Source organism: Passer domesticus, unplaced genomic scaffold (genome assembly GCF_036417665.1).
Source record: "Passer domesticus isolate bPasDom1 unplaced genomic scaffold, bPasDom1.hap1 HAP1_SCAFFOLD_44, whole genome shotgun sequence".
Taxonomy (NCBI): Eukaryota; Metazoa; Chordata; class Aves; order Passeriformes; family Passeridae; genus Passer; species Passer domesticus.
The window spans coordinates 165,280-189,084 of NW_026990160.1; the positions used below are offsets into that span (position 1 = coordinate 165,280).

The following is a 23,805-nucleotide window of genomic DNA, read 5'->3' on the forward strand; positions in this document are numbered from 1 at the left end:
TCCTGTTCCTGTTCTGGCCACAAAGGCTGCAAGGGGATGAGGTTATTTCTCTTTCCACTGGGCCTCATTTCTTCAGAGCTGATCAGTATCTGATGGAATGAACAGGTGACTGCTTTGAGCTGTTGGTGATAAAACACAGGCATCTCTTCTCCTGAAGTTAATGAATCAATTAGGCTTCCCTGTGGGACACTCCATTGGGATTTAGATGGGATGATCTTTTCTCCAAATTTCTAATGTAAATATTGCATGATTCAAAATGATTAGTCGTCCAAATTTCTCATGTACATATTGCATTATTTGAATGTTCTTAAGGCATTCATTCCTCTCCTTTTTGTTTTTTAAGAATGAGATGCATGTCTTTTATGAGTATGAAAAAATATCATAGTAAAATAATACATGTAGTGGACAAGTAACTTAGAGCAATTAGGAATAATTTGGATACAACGATCAGGAATATTTCCAATAGCAGACAAAACTAACAACATAGGTGGAATGAAATAAATAGCAATCTCTGAAATAATGTACCATCACCCCAGAGTCTGCAAACAGCTGACAAACCTCGATTCAGTGGGGACTTGGATAATTATTTCCAGATAATAATTCCCAAGCTCCCTTTAAAAATAGTTCTACTGTCATGTATGGAGGGTCAAATTGCAAAGTCAAAGCAACTCAAATCTAGTTTTGATGCAGAAAACATCTGGGTCTGTTGGCTAATTCCTCTCCAGGTAGAGTTAAGGCCTGGCCACCACCCAAGCTCTAAGTGGGAGAGAATTCTCTAAATGTAATTTTAAACAAGGCTCCTAAGAATAGCACTTAGGAGCAAAGGTCTAGGGGTGAAAGACTGATGAACCATCCAATAGCTGTCTCCTCCAGAATTTCCTCAGCATGGAGATGCTTTAAACACAGCAAACTGTTGGAGTGGTTCTGTAATAACAATTGGGACTGCATCTGATTGCTTAAAGTAGATGTCACAATACCATCAGTTTAGAGGAGGCTTCTGACAAAGCTGAGATATCATTTCCTGGAACTCTGAAAAATACTTGAAAATCATGAGGCAGCACTAGGTCAAACCATGGAGCCCCAGTGCAGAGCCCAGCTAGAGGGGTAGTCTGGTCTAAGAGATACATGAGCAGCTAGAGAACAAAGGAGGGATCCTGAAACGACACGTGTCTTGTAGATAATTACACCAAAAGATGGTAAAACATATGAAAAGCTGGCTATAAAAACAGGAATACAAACATGAATGTATTTATGACAGAAAAAATGCAACAAAGGAAAACACTGAACAGCTCACTCATAAAATTTATGATACCTCAGATTAAATTACACTGAAATCTGATATAAATTCCTTTGGACAGTGATAGAGCTTAACAAGATGAACTTGATAAAACTCAGCCCTAAAAGGATTTCTGTCGCCAGCCGGGGCTGTGTACAAATCCCGAACGGGACGGGACTGCTGAGGAACGTGCCTTGGGCTGTTTTATTTTCCAGCATCAGTCTCGTTACATGGTTATGACAATGGGAAGATGCCAGCAGCTCACATGCCAGGCAGCAGACTAAGAAATTAATGTTACAACTCTATAAGTTTTTTGACCAATCACACAAAGCAAAAGCATATTTGACAGCAGTTGCATCCAACCACGATAAGCACACATACCTTTGGTTAAAACAATGCTTGCTTATTTCAAATACAATACCTGCGTCTAAGCATTAAACACAATGCACAGAGCTCCATTATTCAGCTTAGAACTTCCTAATATCTCGCTAGATATACTTTTCTGTAGCATAGGGAGTTATTCTAGCCAAGCATTAATAGACAAACCATTGTTTTATTTGGCCTTACTTTTCTACTTCTTACCTAATTTCTCTGTTGACCAATCTTATGGCTACTGTATAATCACAGTTCTGCTGTCTCTGAGGCCTGCCTTTTGCAGCTTTCCCAAAACCCTCTGATTTTAAGGATTCCCACAATTCCCCCTCTCAGTTCACCTTAAAGAAACCTTCATAACCATGTCATTTATTAACTACTTTGTGTTTTGTAGCTGTACTATAATATATCTGCTTATTACTTGCTTAAAGCATCTTTTTGCTTGCACTAAGCATTACTATATTACAACACAGCAATTTTAATGCAGTGAAAGTCCAGTCAGTTCAAAGGGCATAAGTCATGTCTGATAACAATTACAAGACATTGTTCAAAAAAGTCTCGTCAGTTCCAAGGTCTTAATTCAAAACCTTCCTCCATGTCTACACCTTCATCCACCATCTCAGTGAGATTTCAAGAACTCTCTGTGAATCCATTTCCTACCTCTCTCCTGTATGATAGAAACTTCTTTGATAGTTTTGTCCATCATTTGTCACACACACCAAAGTATGCAAGGAATTACTACCAGTATCACCACCAAAACACCCAACACATACAAACCTGTTTTACAAAGTTCCCTTAGCCAAGGTGCAAAGCTCCATTCTTGGAACAAATCACCTAACCAGGACCCACCATCTTCTTTAATTTCAGCTGCCAAATCTTTCAGCTTTTGTATGCTTTTGTGGATGGATTCAGAATGATCACACAGGTTCATACAACACAATCCTTTAAATTCTTCACAACCGTGTCCGTGTGCCAGTAAGAAAATCCATTGCTGCTCTGTTTTGAAGGGCAGCATGTCTAACACTGTTAACATCTGTCAGCATATCACTGATTGCAGTGGATGTGGCATTAGTTTGTTTACTCAGCCAACATCCAGCCCCATCGAATTGTTTCAATGCCATTGGTGAAGCCAGCTGGGGTAAAAACAAACATGCTGAAACCATTTTGTCAGCATTCCAAGGCATGAAATCCCTCTTACAGTTCTCATCATAATGATGAGCAGATCTTGTTCCCTATGTTTCTTCTTAATGACTGCTTTAGCAGTAGGGGCTATCCCAGTGAGCATTCCAGTGCTACATGGGCCACCTTCAAGGCGTGATGGAATGCCCTGCCCAGCCCTATCTCCACCAATGAACCAACATCCTTTTGACAATTGTCGTGGATATTAGTCAGCCTCGGAAAGCACATCCCAACTGTTTGAATAATTACACCAACAACTTGAATTTCTGTATGCAAAACAATGGGGAGTAACTTTGTACTTTGGAGGATCACCTTCTTGCCAATCATTAGCTGTAAACGTAAGGTAGAAATCCATTGTTAAAGGACCAAGGATTTGTAATTCTTGGGCTTCAGACGATGCTTTGGGATGTTCTTTGGCCCAAATGTTCCAATTCAATACAGGATTGCTCCCATTGTCAATTTCACCAGGCATCCTACTGGATTGCTTTTTGATCACAGGCAAATCCTCTACTGGCACCAACTAGACAGGTTGAGAAAGGCTTTTCTGGTTCCAGGTTAGGCAAACATATGGTGTCCGAGCCTGCTGCCCTGGCTAAGGTCACCCAAACATTTGATTTTGGTTGTTCCACAGGAAAATCTGCACTACAAGAAGTAATTAAAACCAACCAACACCAGTGTAACGTTCGATTTTGCTCCATCCTTTTCATGAGCTAATTTTTGGCAAAAAATCCTCCCATATATATCAGTTTAAAAACTTTGCTTTTGACCTTAAAATAACATTTCACCTTTGAAAGTCTAATAGAGGGGATAAAACAAAAACCACACTTTTGCCAAAAATCAGCTCTATGAAACCAACAATTGACACATCTATAAATAGCATGAAATCAGAGTTTGCAGTCTCACATTGGTTGCCAAAATCTGTCTTGCTTTGCTGTCACTATAGGACACGAAACCACAGGACGTGGACATGCTGCTCTTCCAAGGCAAGAAAAGGCCTTTTTTATTTCTGACTCCAACATTTATACATTTCCAAAAGTGACAGTGGATTGGAGGCTGAAAGTGCCACCCCTCCAACGACACTGGACAAACCAACAGTCCATCAAATTTCTCCTCCTCCATAAACAAATGAAAAACAATAAGTTATTTACATCAAGTGTGTGAGAAAGTTCGTTAGAAGAATGCAAACATCAGAAGGCTTAGAAAATCTTAAAAAACCAGGGCGACAGTTTGGAAAGCCAGGTGTCTGCTGAGGAAGGCAGGAGCCTCCCCTGAAATGGAAGATGTCAAGCCCCTCCCTCCAAATTATTATAATTTTGAAATTAAAAGGCTCTCAGGCAAAGATATGGGAATAGGAATAACAGTTCTTTACTAGGAAAACTAAAACTACAAATGCAGTAGTACAGACAAAAAAACCCTGGCAGGGTCAGAACAGGAGCTGACACCCTGAGGGTCAGGGTGCTGGCAGCAGTCCCACTGAACGGGGGCTGCAGCCTCCTGCAGTGCCAGGTTGGCTCTGCTGGAGCAGGGATCCTGTGGAAGGGTGGAGTTTTCCTCTGGAGCTCCAGGGGGGCTGTAGCTGCCGTCCGGGGGCAGCTCCGGGAGCGGGAGGGGCAGGATCCGGGAAACGGCGGCTGGGAAGGGACCGGCACGGACTGGGACATGCTGGGATGGACTGGGACAGGCTGGGATGGACTGGGACAGGCATGGACTGGGACAGGCTGGGATGGACTGGGACAGGCATGGACTGGGACAGGCTGGGATGGACTAGGACAGGCTGGGATGGACTGGGACAGGCATGGACTGGGACAGGCACGGACTGGGACGGACTGGGACAGGCATGGACTGGGACAGGCTGGGATGGACTGGGACAGGCTGGGATGGACTGGGACAGGCATGGGCTGGGACAGGCTGGGATGGACTGGGACAGGCTGGGATGGACTGGGACAGGCATGGACTGGGACAGGCACGGACTGGGACAGGCTGGGATGGACTGGGACAGGCATGGACTGGGACAGGCTGGGATGGACTGGGACAGGCATGGACTGGGACAGGCATGGACTGGGACAGGCACGGACTGGGACAGGCTGGGATGGACTGGGACAGGCATGGGCTGGGACAGGCATGGACTGGGACAGGCTGGGATGGACTGGGACAGGCTGGGATGGACTGGGACACACCGGGACACACTGGAATACAGCACGCCCAGGACTGGGATCCACTGGGAGCAGGATCAGAGCACTGGGACCCCGCAGGACCAGAACTGGGACAACAGGGATAATAATGGAAGAAACTGGGATATACTGGGAGTGTCTGTAACCATACTGGGGGTGACTGGTTTGACTGGGACCGTGCTGGGGGAGAATGGGATCACACTTGGAATGACTGGGCCTGTGCTAGGGGCAACTGGGAGCAACTGGGATCCGACTGGGAGCAACTGGGAGTATGCTAGGAGCAACTGGGATCATCGTGGCATCAGAGCAGGATCATACTGGGAGTGACTGGGTCTGTGTTAGAGGCAACTGGGATCATCCTGGGACCAAATGGGACCATGCTGGGGACAACTGGGATCATACTGGGAGCAACTTGGACCACACTGAGGGTGACTAGGGTCATACTGGGATCATATTGGAAGTCACCAGGAGCAAGCTGAGAACAGCTGGGACCATGTTGGGGCAACTGGGATATACGGGCAGTAACTGGAATCATGCTGGAGGTGACTGGGAGTCGCTGTGAGCAACTGGAATCATGGTGGAAGCTACTGGGAGCAACTGGGAGTGCGTGGAAGAACACTGGGGGCAACTGGGATATACTGGGAGCGACCAGGAGTGACTGGAATCACAGAGCAACCACAAAGGAAGCTACTGGAATAGTACTGGGACTATCTGGGAGTGACTGGGATCATACTGGGAGAGGCTGGAACCATCCTAGGGGTGAATGGTAACACCTGGGACCATGCTGGGATCATTCTGGGTGTGACTGGGATCATACTGGGTGTGACTGGGAGCCACAGGGCCCATGCTGGGAGTGACCTGGGCACCCCTAGTGGAACTGGGGCAACTGGCCCAGCTGGGGCTCAGGGTTGTTCTCCCCCAGGGCTGCCCCGGGTCCTGCTGCCACCTCTGACCTCAGAGAGCCAGGGGACAGGGGACAGGGACAGGGAAAGGGGACAGGGGACAGGGACAGGGGAGAGCTGAGGGACAGGGGACAGGAGACAGGAACAGGGGACAGGTGAGGGACAGGGACAGGGACAGGGACAGGGAAGAGCCAGGGAACACGGCCTGGCCGAGGGACACTGAGCACCAGCACTTGGGGCTGTTGCCCTTGGGCTCCCAGCACAGCCCAGGGGCAGAATCCCCTCCAGAAACTGTTGTTTGCTTTCAGCTTTGCTCTGCAACATTCCCCAGGAGCCCCTGCAGCGGCTGCAGCCCGGCCGGGTGCCCGGGGCCACCAAAGCCGCTCCGGCAGTGCCCTCCTGCCCCGGGCAGGGCACACAACAGCCAAGGAAAGGCTCCTGCTGGGCTCAGGGCAGGCACAGGGCACTCCCCTGGCGCTGCCACGGGCACAGCAGAGCCGGCCTGGGCACAGCATTGGCATCCATGTCCCATGCAATCCCAGCAGGGATTATGGCTCATTGTGTTACAAATGAGAAGCTTGATTAGGCCAATATTCAAGCAGCAATCAATTTATTAATTAATATGGTAAAGTATGAGCAATACAGGCTGGGTACAGTGGGGGAAGTTTTGCCTCCAACTGCACACCCATAGTTGAGGCTTACAGGCATTGATAGGGGTACTCATAAGCTTTCTCAGCAGTTTCCATTCCCAATTTTTACATCACAATTCTATACACTATTATGATTTAGTTTTTCTCAGGATGTATCCCAGAAAGGAGTATCCCCAGATGGTGGGGTCTGGCTTCCGAAAGAAGAAAGAAGTCTCCCAGCTGGTGAGGTCCCGATTCCAGATGTGGGTCCACCTTTTAATTGCAAATCTCATAACAGTGATATCCAACTTCCCTTGGTCAAAACTATCAATCCTTGAGTAGATGTTCATCTTCCTTTCTCAAACTGCTTTTCACTGTTTTGTTAATGCGTTGAGATAAGCATGTTTCCTTTTTATATATTCTAAATCTATAGTTTCAAAGATCCTTACTACAAGCAATATTCTAAAATTATACTTCAAGAGGTTATTACTGCAAAACTCATTAAGGCTTAGCTACAAGCAGAAAGTTCCTGTCAAACAGCAACATCCTTAAAGCTTTAATTCAAATGATCCTAAATCAACTGAAGACTTACAAAGGGTAATTGCGAACAAAGGATTGGTTCAAAGGCCTTCTTCCATGCTTTACCTCCTCAGTTATTTATTAGAATTCGTCTTTATGACTGTCCCATGGTCAGTTTCCACACGTATCACAATCACAAATACACACGTTGCCTCTATGAACCTGACAGAAACACAGCTTTGTATTTCACAATTGCACTGCTGGCATGGCATTGGTCATCAATTCAAATAATTTCCCCATGGAATTCCCATGGCAATGGGTTAGGGGGAGATCTATCCATGGAATTCTCACCTGGCTGGGATGAGAGAGATCCGGCCATGGAAATTCCATGGCAATTTCTGCATTCCCAAGGCCCCCATTCCTGAATCCCACACTCGCACAGGAACTCCCCTCCTCCTCCCACACCCACCTTTGTGCTCCAGAGCCTCCTGACCATGTCTGATGGATTTTGGGAGCTCTTCCACACAGCTGTGTCCCAGGGAATGCTTCATCTGCTCCACCATGATCCCTTTGCATTCCCAGCACCTCTGGCTGATCCAGGTGGCACCGTCGGACACTGCAAAGCTCCCGGGTCCCAGCTGGAAGGAGATGAAATCCCACCCCTCGTAGCCTCACCCAGGGGATCCATGGACATTCTGTGGGACAGGAGTTCACAGCTGGAAACCACCTGCAGCCTGTGGAGACCTGGGAACGAGGAGAGGACGGACCCAGGGAGTCGTGTCCCAGCACCAGGGAGCCCCTTGGAGCTCCCTGCATTCCAATTCCAGCCCCACGGATCACCCCCATCCCCAGAGATCCCATCCCAGCCCCTCAGAGTCCTCCATCCCCAGAGATCCCATCCCAGCCCCTCAGAGTCCTCCATTCCCACAGATCCCAGCCCAGTCCCACGGGACGTCTGGAGCCTGGGAGCCACGGGATGGGGAGAAAAAGGGGAGCAGGGGGTCCTGATGTCCAGAAATGGGGGATTCAGGGGGTCCCTGTGCAGGATACGGGGAGCAGGGGGGTGCGGTGCCGGCAGTGGCAGCTCAGGGTCCCGGTGCCGGGGGTCCCGCTCCCCCCTCGCCCCCAGGAGCGCCCCCAGCCCCAGCGCTGGAGCATCACTCAGGAGCTGCTCCCAGTACGGTCCCAGCACAGCCCAGTCTCTCCCAGGGATCCCACTGCTGGCATCCCCCGCTCTGCGTCCCGAGCTGTCCCGGCTCCAGCCCCGCTCCTGCGCGGGCTGCGAGGGCTCCGGGAGCGGGGGAGGAGGAGGAGGAGGGAGGAAGGGGCGGAGCGGCAGCAGGAAGCTCCGGGAGGAGGAGAAAAGGAATCTCGTGGCCCTGGCGGTTCCTGAAGCCGCCGCAGCCCCGGGAGCATCGCCCCCCATCCCGCAGGTGCCCGGGGAGGGGGAGCTCGGCCCGAATATCCCGGGGGTGCCTGGGTTTGGGGTTTTTTGGGGGATGTTTGCAGCTGGCAGGGCTCCAAAGCCCAGCCGCAGATGGCCCTCGGGGGCACATCGGGGGTCCCCGGGTGGGGTTTTTGGGGGGTCCCGGTGCGGGTGGCGGCAGAGCCCCGGCGGGGGGCGGGGGGATGCGGGTCCCCCGGGTGGGGGTTGGGCTTCCCGGCCGGGCCCCCCGAGCTCTGCCGGGGCCGCGTGGGGACCGGGGAGCGGCGGCAGCGGCGGGGGGACACCGGTTTGGGGAGCCCCGGGAGAGCCGCGGCTCCCCTGAGCCGAGCCCAGAGAGAGGAGAGCCCCAGGAGGGCAAAGCGGGACCCCGAGAGGGGGGGACCCCTGGGATTGCCGGGACCCGGCAGTGGGGGGTGCTGGGGCTGGAGGGGCGGGATGGCCGGGAAAGGGGTTCGGGGGTGCCGGTGCCGGCAGTGGCTGCTCCCAGTATGAGCCCAGTCACTCCCAGTCATTGCCTGTGATGATGGAATGTGCCCCCAGCAAGGTCCCAGTTGATCCCAGTTCCTCCCGCTTCCATCCAGTGTGTTCCCAGTTCTCCCAGTTGCCCCTAGCATAGTCCAAGTAATCCCCAGTATGATCCCAGTCTCTTCCAGTAGGATCCCAGTCACTTCCACTTGCCCCTGTCATGTTCCCAGTTCCCCCAGCACATTCCCAGTGGCTCCCAGTCTGGTCCCAGTCACCACCCAGATGGTCTCAGACACTCCCAGTATATCCCAGTTGAACATTCTCATCGTCATTGCCAGGCACTCCCAGTTACCTCAGCATGGTTCACTTACCCTCAGTTTTATCCCAGTTGCTCCCAGTTCCTCTAATTATGTCCCCAGTTGGCTCCCAGCATGGGCCTGGGAGCTCCCAGTAACCCCCAGTCAGGGTCCAGTCACCCCCACTCTAATCCCAGTACGATCGTAGCCACTCCCAGTATGATCCCAGTCTGATGCCAGTGCCCTCCCCTCCAGTGTGATCCCAGCTGCTCCCTGTCAATTCCAGCATGACCCCAGTAGCCTCCAGGATGATCTCAGTGACTCCCTGTCTCTCCCAGTACATCCCAATTACTTCCAGCTTTTTCCCAATCCCACTTTCTTCCAGTTGCTTTCAACACGATTGAAGTTGCTCACAGGCACTCCCAGTCAATCCCAGCATGATTCCAGTCACCCTCAGAGGGTTCCCAGTTGCTCCCAGCATGGCTTGAGCTGTTCCCAGTGTGGTTCCATCACTCTGCTATGGGTACAGACACTCCCAGTACGGTCCCAGTTGGAGCCAGTTGCCCCTGTTCTAGTCCCAGTCACTCCCCAGATGATCCCAGTCCCTCCCAGCACGGTCCCACTCACTCCCAGTTGTCCCGAGTGCTCTCCAGCATGGTCCCGGTTGTTCTCAGTGTAGTTCCAGTCCCCCCAGGATGGTCACAGACACTCCCAGTATATCCCAGTTGCCCCCAGCATGTCTGCAGTCATTTCCAGGCACTGCCAGTGGCCCCAGGAAGGTGTCAGTTCTCCCAGTGTGATCCCCCAGTCATGCCCAGAATATCCCAGCTGCCTCCAGCATGCATCCAGTCCTTCCCAGTTCCTCCAGTTTGCTTGCAGAATGATCCCAGTTTCTCTCAGTTGCTCCCAGTAGCCCAAAGTGTGATCCCAGTCACTCCCTTTCAACCCCAATATGATCCCAGTAAGCTCCAGTTTGATCCCAGTCACATGCCAGCCCTCCCAGTGTGGTCCCAGTATAATGCCAGTTGCTTCCAGTCTCTCCCAGTATGGTCCCAGCTGCCTCCAGCATGGTTCCAATTGCTTCCTGGATCAACCCAGTCAGTTCCAGTATGGGGGATGATGTGCAGGGTGTGTTCCCAGTCACTCTCAGATTCTCCCAGTATTAGTCCAGTCCCTCCCAGTGTGATCCAAAGATGAGCCCAGTGTGCTCCCAGTCCCTGCCAGTATGAACCAGTTGTGCTCCACATGGTTCCAGTGGCTCTCTTTCATCCTCCCTTTGGTTACAGAGGTTACAGACACTCCCAGTTCCTTCCAGTATGATCCCATTTGCTGCCAAGCACTCCCAGTCAGCCTCAGTGCAGTGGCACTCACTGCCAGGATGATCCCAGTCATCTCCAGCATGATCCCAGTTGATCCCAGTAGAAGCCCAGTTTTTTCCAGTGACCACCAGCATGTTCCCAGTCACTCCCAGTTCCTCCCAGTTTGGTTTTTTGGGGGGTTGTTTGGAGAATGAAGAAGTGCACGGCTGAGCGGAAAAGGCCCCTCGGGGGGACATCGGGGGGTGGCGGTGGCGGCTGGCGGCAGAGGCAGCCTGGAGGAGCAGAGCCCTGTGTCCCCCAGGAGCCCAAAGTGGGGAGCCCAGAGAGGGGGGAGCGCCGCCATGGGCGGGAGCCTGCAGAGGCTGGAGAGGGGCAGGGGGGACTCCTTGGAGCCCCTGCAGCCCGGAGCAGAGCATGAGGGGAGCAGGGAGCCCAAAAGGGAGCCCAAAAAGCCCCGGCATCCCTGAATGGGGAGTGGAGAGGGGGCAGCTTTTGGGATTGCTGGGACTGCCAGCAGGCTGGAGAGGGCGGGCACCGAGGAGAAGGGGGACCCCCAATGCAAGCGTGACCCCAGCAGCTGGGACAGGGGGAAGCCTGAACAGCAGAGGGGAGGGAGCAGGGGTGGGGAACTCCTGGGGAGGGTTTTTCAGGGCTGAATCTTGGTGTTTGGGAGATTTTTCTGGTGCCCAGATGGCCGGTGGCTTGCAGAGATGGACTTGGGCAGAGGGACCTTCAAACTCAATGTGCTCATCCTTTGTTTTCCTCAAACCAGGATTTCCATTGCCAACCCCCATTGAGGCTGTGAGGAAAATGCCCCAGAACATGCAAGCAGGTGAGGAGGAAGTCAGTGCCCCTTTCCTCTCTCTCCTGCTCCATCTCCCAGCCCAGCAGGGCCCCGGCTGCAGGACAGCCTGGGGGCATCTCCTTGCCCTTGCCTGTGGCCCGGAGGCAAATGCCATCCTGTCCTTGTCCTTCCTCCCCCAGAGCAGGAGCTGAGCATGGAGAGCAGGGAGGACAAATCCCCGCGGCAGAACCTCGTGGCAGAGGCCGTTTTGAACGGCTCCACGGCGCCGGAACCCAACGGGGAGGAAAAGCCCCGGAGATGCCGCACGAGGAGGGGCTGCAAACGCAGCTGGCGGGGATCTGAGGGGGAAAGAGCCAGCCTGGGCCGGGAAGGCGGCCGGAGATGGAGCCAGAGCTCAGAGCTGGTGGTCCATGAGGAGGTTCCTGATGGGGAGAAGCCCCACAAGTGCAAGGAGTGTGGGAAGAGCTTCAGCAGGAGCTCCAACCTGATCATCCACCAGAGGACCCACACTGGGGAACGGCCCTACGAGTGTGATCAGTGCAGGAAGAGGTTTCAGAGCAGCTCAAATCTCCTCCTGCACCAGCGCACGCACACAGAGGAGAGGCCCTTCCGCTGCCCCGACTGTGGGCAGGGCTTCAGGCACAACTCCCATCTTGTCCTGCACCGGCGCATCCACACTGGGGAGAGGCCCCACGAGTGTGAGGAATGTGAGAAGAGCTTCAGGCACAGCTCCACGCTGATCCAGCACCTGAGGACCCACACTGGGGAGAGGCCCCATGAGTGTGAGGAATGTGGGAAGAGCTTCAGGCAGAGCTCCACCCTGATCCAGCACAAGAGAACCCACACTGGGGAACGGCCCTACGAGTGTGGGGAGTGTGGGAAGAGCTTCAGCCACCGTTCCAACCTGCTCGTCCACCAAAAGATCCACACTGGGGAGAGGCCCTACGAATGTTCCAAGTGTGGGAAGGGGTTTCTGATCCGCTCCCGTCTCCTCCAGCACTATCAGAGTCACACAGAGGAGAGGCCCTTCTGCTGCCCCGACTGCGGGAAGGGATTCAGGCACAACTCCACCCTCGCCACCCACCGGCGCATCCACACTGGGGAGAGACCCTACGAGTGTCCCCAGTGTGGGAAGAGCTTCTCCAGGAGCTCTCACTTGACCCAACACCAACGGAGGCACCGGTGAGGGAAGCCCTGCGAGTGCCCCGAGTGCGGGAAGAGCTTCGTGCGCTGCTCCAGCTCCATCCCCCACTGCAGGAGCCACGCTGGGCACAGCCCTGGTGACCCACATTCCCTGTGATCCATGGTGGGAACACACCTGCCCGCTTGTCCTTTTGGTTTGGCCTTGATTTTTTTCTGTTCTTCCTCTCTTTGCCCTCCAAAAGGCATGAGGGATGGATCTGTCACCTCAAAACCACTCACATCCCACTGAAAACAACTGAATTTTAACCCATAAAGGCTCAATCCCTCCTCAAATTGCTTGTTCCCTCCTCAAAAAAACTCAATCCCAGGCCAAACTCACTCAATTCCACAGCCCCCAGAATGAGGTGGGGTTGGGAGGGGATTGGGAGCAGTGGGATCCCAATTGAGAGCACTGGGATGGGGATTGTGTGGGGCTGGCTGGGTGGGATGTATTTGACAGCAAATAAAACTTTCAGAGTTACTGATTTCTGTCCCATTCATTTTCAGTCAGTTCTGTTTGCAGAGTGCCGCCTTCTCAGCTGATTAATTTGCTATAAAAATCCCATTTTTCAAATCATCTAACCCAAACAATTCAAAAACCAATATCCAAATATAGCACTCAACTACATTAAATTTTGAAAAATATTTGGAATTGTTTGAGAGTACTTAAGGGTGTTATTAAAGTTTAATTGTTTGGTTAAAATGTAGGAGAAATTCTAGTGGTGCTTGGTTTTGTGTTTAGTATGTTTGTAATATGAATTGTTTTACTAAGGTGTGTTAGATTGTATGTTAGCTTTTTAGATATTTTTAATCTGAAGTATATTAGTTACTGCGTTAAAACTTTCAGAAGGTATTTCTTAGTATATAATTTGTTTCTATTTATTGGTAAAGTTATAGTAATAGTTATTGTTGTTTTGGCTTGAATCGTTGGAGTAATGTAAGAAAAAATATTTCATTTTTATTATAATTGATTTCATTGTAATTATAGTTTATTGATTTATAATTTTGTTGTCAGTTGTTGAGAGGATAGGAAGGAAGTTCAAGGGCAGGAACGTTTTTTTCCCCAGCTTGTGCAGCCCAAGTCTGGGTGCCATTCAGCCCAGAGCTATGGGATAATATTGTAGTGCCTCCCACACACATTCTGCCTCCAAGAAAAGTTTGGCTTGGCTTATCAGAGTGAAATAAATAGAAGCGTAATAAAATGGACAGTTAAACTCAACCCTCTTGAATGACTCTCTTGCTTTCCAGTGTCAATCCTGCACATCATGCTCCCAAGACTTGTTACGAACAAGTGTCTGAGATTGCTTAAAAATTCTGAGGCAAGGTTCAGCAAAAACCAGATTAAATATTAAGCAACAGCTCAAGAAAATTCATTGGCAACATTCCCACTATTACTTACTATTTGGTTAAGGAACAACATGGGAAAAAAAAGGCAAGAAACAAAATTCAGTCAATCAAATGAGAAACATTCTGAGAATTATGTGTGTGTGTGTGTGTTTAGGTGCATTTGAGAAAGGGACAGAAAGGACAAGGATCAAAAGGAATACGGCCTAAAAGCTTAACAGCACTGGAGCTGAGCAGTGGTTAAACTGGAGCCTCCAGGAGTGGGCTCTTGGCCCAGGATCCATGGCTGCTCAGTCATGCTGCCAGTGCAGCAGCTCGAGAGCGCGCTGGCTCTGCGAGGCCCCACTCAGAGGGAGGTTGCTGCTGGCACCTCTGGGCTCCAGGAGAGCCCCAGGAACCTCCTTTGGGAGCGCTGTTCATGGGCCACAGGCGAGGGGCCTCAGCCATCAACGCTTCATCGTGGCCGCACCGTGGGTCAGCAGCCTGGCTCTGAGAGTGGGAGAAGGAGGATGTCATGCCATTGAGGCAGGAAAAGCGGTTTCCAAGGCAGTTCACAGGACACCCCAGGAGCTGGTCAGACAGCACAAGTGCCTGGCAGCGCTCGGTGTCTCTGGGAAGCTCAAGAGGAGCTGGGCCCAGGGGCTGCTCAGCAAGGCCCAGGCTTGACAAGCGTTTCTCAGGTCACCGTGTGGCCGGACAAGGCCGGGGCCATTCACCACCACAATCTGAAGCACGAGGTTTTGATGTAGGGTAAAAAGCCATGGCCCAGTGGAAGTGGGCCGTGTCCTCAGGCCTGTGGGAGAATCACAATGCAGATCCTTGTGCTACTGATTCCATCGCTCCCATTTTTCTGAGTTCTTGGTGGCAAGGTCACTTAGGTTAGACACACAGCTCTCTGAAGCTTTCTGCACAATGAATTAAAGAGAGATTACACATCCCTGATCGTGTTCTGTTACAGTTTAACTGATTGATTTAAGAAATTTCTGGAGCAGAAAACTTGCTTCCTCAGATATTTACTGTGTGTGGCACCAAGCACAGAGGAGAGATTTAATGTCAAAGGCATGGCCCAGGCAATGCTCTTTTGACGAGTTCTGCCCTGAGCTTTCCTGAGGAAGATCTGAAAGGTTCGATGTCACTGGCACAAGCTCCTGCAGTGGCTGCTGGCCAGCAGAGCAGGGCTGTCAGCTGTGCAACAAGTGTTGCCACAAGCAGCAGCTCAGCCAGGGCAGCAAATCAAGAGCTGGGAAGGAGCTGATCTGAAGGCCAAACCTCCTTAGCTCCTAAAAGAGCTGGAACAGTTCCTCATTCCAATGAGGTGCAGTGTTGGACATGGCTCTGTGTGAGCACTGGACACAAGTTGCTCCCACTGAGTGCTGTGATGGTTTCTGCAGGAGCTCTGGGCTCCTGTGTGTGCTGGACACAATGAGGAGAGAAGGAGCCAAGTGCACTGACACACCTTTGCCTTGAGCATGACCCGGCCTGGACCAAACACACTGCAAGCTTTCCCCTTTGGCCCATGTCTCAAAATGTCAGGTCAGCTGTTGGACGACTCAGGTTGCTTTGGTGTCAAGGAATTTCCCTCAGAAATACTGGGTTTGTCTTCCTCTCTGCCTTCCCCTCAGCAGCCTTGGGGCTGCTCCTGTGAAGCCATGGGTCTCACACAGTTTGGGAGAACTTAATACAGGACACTCTGCAATGAGTCATCTCCTCTAAAGTGTTCCAACAATCCCCTTCCAGTAACAGGAAATGAACACTAATACATGAAAGTGGAAAAAAATTGCAACATTTTATTAACAAGCAGAATAGCTGAAAAGCAAGCAAAAAGGCCAGTGAGTTCTAGATATCAAACTGCCAGACCTCACCGTCCCCCTGCTGGGACAAAGACCCAGAATGCCGGAGGAAAATCCCCCCAGGACACGCGTTACAAGGGGGTGCTGGGTTCTCCCTCAGGAAGAACAGGAACTGTCACGGAGCAGCTGCAGCAGCAGATGAAAGCTCCATGCTTGTCCAGCGTCGACTTTCTCCCAGAGGCAGAGCTCTGTGGAGCGGTCACGGCAGGTGAAGCAGCTGGGCTGGAGCCCCTCGGTGTCTTTTCTCCCCGGCGTGGCTCAGCTCACGCTCTTGGGCTGGGAGCGGGGCTGCTCCACTCCTGCCGGCACCGTGTCCCTGGGCTTGGACAGTTTTCTTCCAGGAGAGCCCAGCATGCTGTTACACAGATCTCTCATAAAGGCCCAAACCAACTCCAAACACTCTGCCCACAGCAGCGTTTCACAAAGGGCTGCAGAAATCCAGGACAGCTGCAAGTGAGTGTCAGACGGCTTTTGTCTTGTTCTAGCCAGCAGAATTCTTGATGATCTGATGCAATTTTATTCAGATGTAACAGAGGAGCTGTGGTTTTTTATTGAAATATTTCATGATGAGTAACAAGCCTTGGGAGCATGAGGTACAGGACTGATGTGTGAAAGCATGAGCATATCCTCCAAAGTGACCAGTGTAATTGTCCATTTTATTACCCTTGTATTTATTCCACACTAATAAGCAAACTCAAGCTTTGCTTGGATATAAAACAGGCACGGCATACCCTACGGTCGCTTGCAGGGTCGCCAGGGCTGGCAGTGACAAAGCAGGCAGTCTGCTTCACTGTGAATCACTACAGATCTGCATCACAATGTGTTTTTAAGTAGCATGGTATTATTAAGATCTCCTTTTCTGCACGAGATACAAAAAGGAGGTTCTGAAATGATTTCCATGCAAGCAGGCCGTAAAGAACTGACCCTGCTATCCTAACGAAGCTTTGGCTTTGGCAATTGCACTCTTCCCATTCATCTTTTGACACAGACACTCCAGGTTTCCCCACACCCCTGCAAGGCTGGCAATCCCTGTTTCCCATTTACTGTTCTTCCCTAGAGCAAGTACAGTGGCTGCTTTGAAACTAAAAGCCCTGAGATCTGGGCAACTTGAAGGAGCATGAAATGCTAATTAAGATTTCCCATTGGTAATACCCAGGTCTGCACTCCCCAGAGCTCTGAAGCAGCAGCAGGAGGGCCATGCATCATTCCTGTTGGTGGATGTTCATGTTGCTGGTGTGCAAGAGCAATGGCTTTGAGGAGGGACAAAAATGCCCCTATTCAAACAGTGGCTGTGCAAGGAGATGTGAAGTTTCACTGCCTTTTTTAGGATAGTTTAGAAAGATCTAAGGATCTAAGAGATCCATACTGTGGCATGGAGCAGGTCCCTAATTTTGTCTCCAGAGAAATCCCCAAAGGACACATCTGCTCTGCTGGTGATGGCAACCCCATAAGCTCGTGGAGTTGTTTTCCCTGCAACATGCCAGCCTGCCTGGGCTTTACTAGGCCAGGACTAGACCCATAGCAATGCCAACACATGCAGCCACGTGACACCGAGTCAGACAAAGTTTTCCTTCAGAAAACTCAATTAACACATTCACATGCAGTTTCTTCTAGAAGATCAGAAGCTGGCAACCATGAGGACTTTGCTGTCAAAAGGTTACAGTTTGCACTGGGCCCAGAAATATTTTTCCCTAAGGAAAAACAAATTGAAATGTGAAGTTTAAATCTTCAAATGACTATGAAAGGAAACTGTGGAATAATTTCTGGAAAGGCAGCATTGTCAATGATCATGCAGCCCAGCAAGAGCTGGAGCGGAATCCAGAATTGCTTGTTCCAGCTATGCAGGAATTCATTACCCTGGCAAGCACTGGTCCATGGGAACAAATGATCCCATAGCCCTGGGCTGAATGGCACCCAGGCTGCAGTGGAGATAGATTTCAGGAACCCTTGTCACTTGTTATTGGCCTCACAGCCCACTCACCCCTTGGCAAGCAAGTTGCAAAAAACACTGTTGGACTGCTGTCCTGGGTAAATCTACATACAGATGACTTTTCCAAAGCAGGGCATCTTTTCCCAGTGAAATACACATCCTCTTCTTACCTATGAAATTGTGCCTGAAGTCACCTGTGAGCCAGATCTGTGTGAGATTGCAAAGGAGCAAAGCTTTGGCATTTGGGCACACTTGTCTTGGTTTCTTTGCTCAGGGCTTTGTTGAGCACAGAACACATCCATGTAGAAAACTTTTGACTCTACAGGATCTTTTGTTTCTATTGTCCCCCAAACATGTCAATGTGTGGCCCTGTTGTAATGCTAAGTAACAAAGAGCAGCACAAATGACACAAAGAAAACGTGGCAAAAGAGGAAGAGGAGATGCGCAGTGAGGAAAGGATGTGGTGAGACACTGGCACATCAAGCAAGCTGCACTCCCATAATCTCTAGGCTGGCAGGTCCTGGTCTCACATTCTCCTTTTGGCTTATTTAAATTAATATTTTTTTCTAATCATCAAAATAAAATATATACAATTATAAAGATGTCATCAATATTGAAAGATACAATCAAAACCTTTATTCAAAACGACATCTAAATATCAGAATATAAATCCATCTCTAACTATGAAGCCTAACACATAAATCCTATTCTTGTGACACTCTTCAGACACGCAGCAGCTTCTTCCTGAGCTTGGAGGAATTAGAGCTCTTCTGGATGGGAGACAAAGACTTTGTGGGTAAGAGAACATTGGAAGTGTCCAGAGAAAACTGCTTGGTAAGGCTGTAGGCAGTCAGATCTGCAAAGGAGAGACACAAAGTGTAACAGAGCCAGCAATACAAAACAAAATCATGTGAAGCTCCATATTTCATGGGACAGACTTCCTGGAAACTTCTAAATAGCTGCATATGGAAACATGCTCTTGCTGGCAGACATTTGGAGTAGGCCATAGGAAAAACCCTGCCCCACTTCCAGAGAGGCACCCCAGGAGCAGCCTGGCCTCTGGGCTGCCCTGGGACAGCAGGGAGCCCAGAGCCCTGTGCTCTCCAGCAATGGCTCAGCTGCACATGCACCCTCCTGCTCCTCTCCCTGCCCCACAGCTGAGCAGCCCTCCAGCTGCACGGGGCACTGGCAGCAGCACAGCTCATTGCAGGGCCACGTGCAGGGCACAGCTGTTCCCTGGCAATGTGCACAGCCTGGCTGGGCTGCCACAAGACCCTTCCTCCCAGCAGAGAGCGGCCCAGCTCCCCCCTCACCTCTGTGTGAGGCTGAGCCAGGCTCACCTTGCCCTCAGTCTGGAATTGCTCCAGGCCCCCCATGTCATGACTAAGAAGGGAAGTGGAGAGAGCAGGGGAAGATGCACACCCTTCCTTAGGCATCCACAGCTCCTCTGGGCAACTTGTTCCCAGTGCCTCAACAGCCTCACTGTAGAGAATTTCTTCCTAGAAAATTGCAAAGAGGATAAAAATGCTTCTGTAAATCCATCAGCAACAAAAGGAGGGCTAAGGAGAATCTCTGTCTTTTCCTGGATGTGGGTGGAAACACAGAACAAAGAATGAGGGAAAGACTGAAGACCTTAGTGCACTCTTCCCTGGGTAAAAACTGTCAGGATGGCCAGGCCCAGGGAGGAGTGGAATTCAATGGAATTAAATCCAGCTGGTGCCTGGTCACAAGTGGTGTTCCCCAGGGCTCAGCACTGGGCCCAGTTGTGTTTCTCATCTTTGCCAACAATGGGAAAGAGAGGATCAAGGGCACCTCAGGCAGTTTACAGACGATGCCAAGCTGGGTGGGAGTGCTGATCTGCCCGAGGGCAGGAAGTCTCTGCAGAGGGATCTGGACAGGCTGGATCATGGGCTGAGGCCACTTGCATGAGGTTCAAGAGGGTGAAGTGCCCGTCCTCCCCTGGGGCCACAGCACCCCCATGGATGGCTGCAGGCTGGGGGCAGAGTGGCTGGGAAGCCGCCCAGCAGAAGAGCACCTGGGGGTTCTGGTTGGCAGTGGCTGAGAGCCAGGGTGCCCAGGTGGCCAAGAATGCCAATAGCATCCCGTCCTGGGATAGGCTTTAGGGGTGGCCTTGGCAGTGTCAGCAGTCTCAGATTATTGGAAGGACTCTATGATCTTAAAGGTCTTTTCCAGTGGAAACCCTTCTGCAATTCTAAACTTCTATTCATGCTTTTGAAGGATGCAGTCCCAAATAGACCTGCATTTGTGTTTTTAAGGAATTTAGCATTGACCTCTCCTTGAAAGTAATAGGAATCAGGCTTTAAATGTTTTCAAAAGACTTTTATTCCTTGATCTTAAGCTGTGTGTTTGAATTGAGGTGCTTTTGTACAGGAAGTGGTTTTTTGGACCATGGGATAAATACAGGCAATTTAGCTGCAATGGCACTTGTTTCATCTGCTTTTCTGCATCCTTTTCCCATGGGTGGCAGATTTGGGAGTATTTTCTTGTGCTTTGACTTCTGGCTCAGACTTGCTCATGGATGTGCTGTAAAATTTTATCTACCCCTTAGTGAAAAATGCTTGTAAACTGGTGGGAATTGCTAGAGACAAGAATTACAAACCAGTCCCCAGTATGATTAGCCCAGTGTCCCTGCTTAAATCAGGTATGCTTATATTAAAAAGGAGCAAACTATTTTAACTCTCCTGCCCACTCCACTTAAAAAAAAAAAAAAAAATTTGTAGCTCTTGGGGCAAGTCCTGTGTGCCATTCCAACTCTGTTATCAAATGTGTGAAGTGATGCTGCTGCTGTAGGAGCAGCCTGAGTTGAGTGGGAGCAACTCCAAAGCACTGGGTTCTACAGCAGTGGGCATGGTGGGAGGCTTGCCTCTGCTGCCATGGCCATCCAGCCATGGGGAGAGCAGCTGCTGGGGCTTCCCCCTTCTGCCAACAGCAGTCTGCCTCCAACACGTGGACTGTGTGGCCATGATTTTGCCAGAAAGTGGGAAATGCATCGTTTGAATGTATTTTGATGTTGTGTGACATCACCTGACTGGAGCGGTTTGGTGGGCAGGACGCCCTGTGGGCAGGGCCGTGGCAGGGATCAGTGGCTGGCACTGGCACTGGCAGTGTTATTTTCCCAGGCAGGCTCCTGATACAGCTGTGGGGGAAGGCAGCAGCAGCTGTACCAGCCCAGAGAGCAGCAGCACATGGGGGAGACCCTCACTGCAAAGAGCCTGTCACCCCCTTTGCTCCCCCCATGGCAGCACAAGATGATTCCAGCAGGTGAAAGGCTGCCGCAGCCTGGAGACTCCTTCAGCCAGCACTTGTTGCAATCTCCTTGCTGCAGCTGTCCTGGAGGATGTTGGCCTGCAGAGGTGGTGCCAATGCCCAGGAATGCTGCTCGGCTCAGGGGCAGGGTGTGTACAAAGCTGCATTCAGAGCGCTGATCGCCAGACCCCGGAGCCGCTGGCAAGGGCAGCAGCTCTTCTTCATTCTGTGCAGGAGAGAGGCCAGCCTTGGAGCCTGGCCCTGGGGACAGGGAAACGCTCTGAGTATAGGTTTGAATTTTCAGGGACAGTCCAAATGAGAATTGCTTTGAGGCAGGTGTTGTAATGTTGGGTTTGGGTGTGTCTGCAGGAAAGAAAACAGGAATAAACCCCTTGCACAACAACGGAGAACTTTGCATGGCCAATTTACACCCTACAGATACACTGATCATGTCAGCCCACTGAACACTGGGGGCATCTAATGCAGAGATCTTTGAATAGATAAGAGAGATGAGACTTGAAGAATAATTTTGCAGATGCTGAAGAAGGGATCAGACCCACGTGTCCCGTGGGTTAGGCTTAGTTCTGCCAAATCAAGGATGATTAGTTTTATCTGCTCTGTTGGAGAGTATTTTAGAATGACCTGCCAAGTGCTATTTCTATTAAGAAAATTTTGAATTGTCAGGAACTGCCAGGGTCAGAAATGTTTTGAGGAAGATGATGTTTATGTTGGGTTTGGGTGTCTCTGCAATCAAGAAAGCAGGAAATAAACCCCTGGAACAATGAAGCAGAGCAAAAGTGGAATGTTTGGATGGTCAATTTGTTCCCTAAAGCTATCGGCCAGCTGAATTCTGGGGTCATCTCCTGGGGAGTGTGAGGCTGTTTTTACTTCCACCGCCCGGTGCCATTCTTTGTGTCCCAGCACTTTGTTTGATGTGAAGAGAAATTAACCAATTCCCACATCAACCAGCTGCAACCCAGAACTGAGTGGGAATTACAGAAATAAAGGACTTGAAAAATAGATTTGGAGAGGGTTTACTTCCTAGGCAGTGTGAAACCCTCAGGCCTGGCCAGGCTGGGCTCAGAGCTGGCTGCCCTTGGGAAGGGAAGGGGATGGAGTTGGGGTGGGGTTTTGCAGCCATGGAAATGAGAGAGCCGCAGGCTATTGCATCACAAAGGGGCAGCCCCATGGGCTGTTGTGTCACCAAGGGGCAGCCCCACGCTGGGGCTGTGAAGGCTGTGAAGGTTGTGGCTGGCACGGCCACAGCGGCAGCAGACGCGTCTGGCTCTGCCTCTCTGTGCCGAGCGCTGGCGATCGGAGTCACCCGGCCTTGTTCTGAGGCTGGGCACCAAGCTCCTGTCACTGGCTACACTGAGAGTGTTCCCAGAGTCAAACCCAGATCCTTCTGCCAGGCAGAAGCACGGGTTTGAAGATGGACTTTACTGGAAAAGGAAAAACCTCTGAAGGAAAAGGTGAGGATAGGAAGGAGCTGAAAGGCTGAAGCCAAATGGAAAAACAATCCCACCATATTTCAGGGAAAACTGGTCCATGGTGCTCAGTGCTGGCTCTGGGTCAGAGTAGGTGGCTGACAGATACAGATGATCGTGCAAGGATGCCCATGGCATCACAACATTCTGTCATTAGTTTACTCTGCTTTCTCCTTTTTGACAGCAGCCAAATCACTCATACTGTCAGCCAGGACAGGGACTGTGGCCACAGCTGAGCACAGATTGGACATGGTCATGACATGCAAGTCCTGTTGCTTTCCTTGCCATCAATGTCAGCTCTCACTACAGATAAATTTCCCATTCTTCCTCTGCTTGCTGGTCAGGTCCAACCCTGAGGATGGTATTACAGTGCTACAGAAACACCAATAAGGCCTGCCTGTTGCTGACAGGACTTGGTGGTTTACAGAAATAGCAGTCACAGCTGTGTGGGTTTTTCCTGTGGATTCACAGGCCAGACTGAAGAAGGAATATTTTCTCCTCTTATCATTGGAGCCTTCGCCTTTTCCCTTCAGACTTGCCAGCTTCATACTGTTGATAGGAATTAAATGCAGGCTAGTTCCATGAAAAATGCACCCAAATACATTTTCTCTAAAATTAAAAATTATTCCCCTTGAGTGCCACACCCATTAGATGTGTTAATGATAAAGGTGGGAATTCACCTAACTCCTTCCCTTGTGAGCATGGCTCAGCCTCACACAGAGGTGAGGGGGTAGAGCTGGGCCAATCTCTGGTGGGAGGAAGGGTCTTGTGGCAGCCCAGCCAGGCTGTGCACATTGCCAGGGAACAGCTGTGCCCTGCATGTGGCCCTGCAATGAGCTGTGCTGCTGCCAGTGCCTGTGGAGCTGGAGGGCTGCTCAGCTGTGGGGCAGGGAGAGGAGCAGGAGGGTGCATGTGCAGCTGAGCCATTGCTGGAGAGCACAGGGCTCTGGGCTCCCTGCTGTCCCAGGGCAGCCCAGAGGCCAGGGTGCTCCTGTGGCAGCCCTGTGGAAGTGGGTCAGGGTTTTCTCCTGGCCTGCCTCAAGTGCCTGCCAGCAGGAGCATATCTCCCTGTGCAGCTGTTTAGAAGTTTGCAGGGAATGTGTCCCATGAGACATGGAACTTCAGATGCTTTAGGTTTGCATTTTGGTTTCACTTATATTTTGTGTCTCCACGTTGCAGGCCTGTCTGGCTACCCTCTTGCCAAGAGGTTTTCCCTGGCAAGTCCCTCAATGCTCCTTCCCTCCAAGCCATTGCCTCCCATCCAGAAGAGCTCTCCTTCTACCAAGCCAAGCCTGATATGCAGCGGAGAGCAGGAGAATGGGAAAGATGGCATTGGCTATGCTGAGAACAGGAGAAAAGAAGAGG

The 23,805-nt window shown here is 50.8% G+C and overlaps 2 long non-coding RNA genes and 1 pseudogene across 2 annotated transcripts in view; 1 reads left to right on the plus strand and 2 right to left on the minus strand.

Annotated features, from left to right (window-relative positions):
• LOC135292784 (uncharacterized) overlaps positions 1-11,686 on the plus strand; it is a 39,967-nt gene extending 28,281 nt beyond the window's left edge. Inside the window, exons 2-3 of the long non-coding RNA XR_010354948.1 lie at positions 11,348-11,407; positions 11,560-11,686. This is a non-coding gene — a long non-coding RNA (uncharacterized LOC135292784). The remainder of the gene's footprint in view (positions 1-11,347; positions 11,408-11,559) is intronic.
• LOC135292683 (zinc finger protein 850-like) overlaps positions 1-23,805 on the minus strand; it is a 276,851-nt pseudogene that overhangs the window by 53,175 nt on the left and 199,871 nt on the right.
• LOC135292786 (uncharacterized) lies at positions 6,494-8,014 on the minus strand. The gene is made up of 2 exons (XR_010354951.1): positions 7,122-8,014; positions 6,494-6,903 (listed from the first exon to the last, which is right to left on the minus strand). It is a non-coding gene; the product is annotated as an uncharacterized LOC135292786 (long non-coding RNA).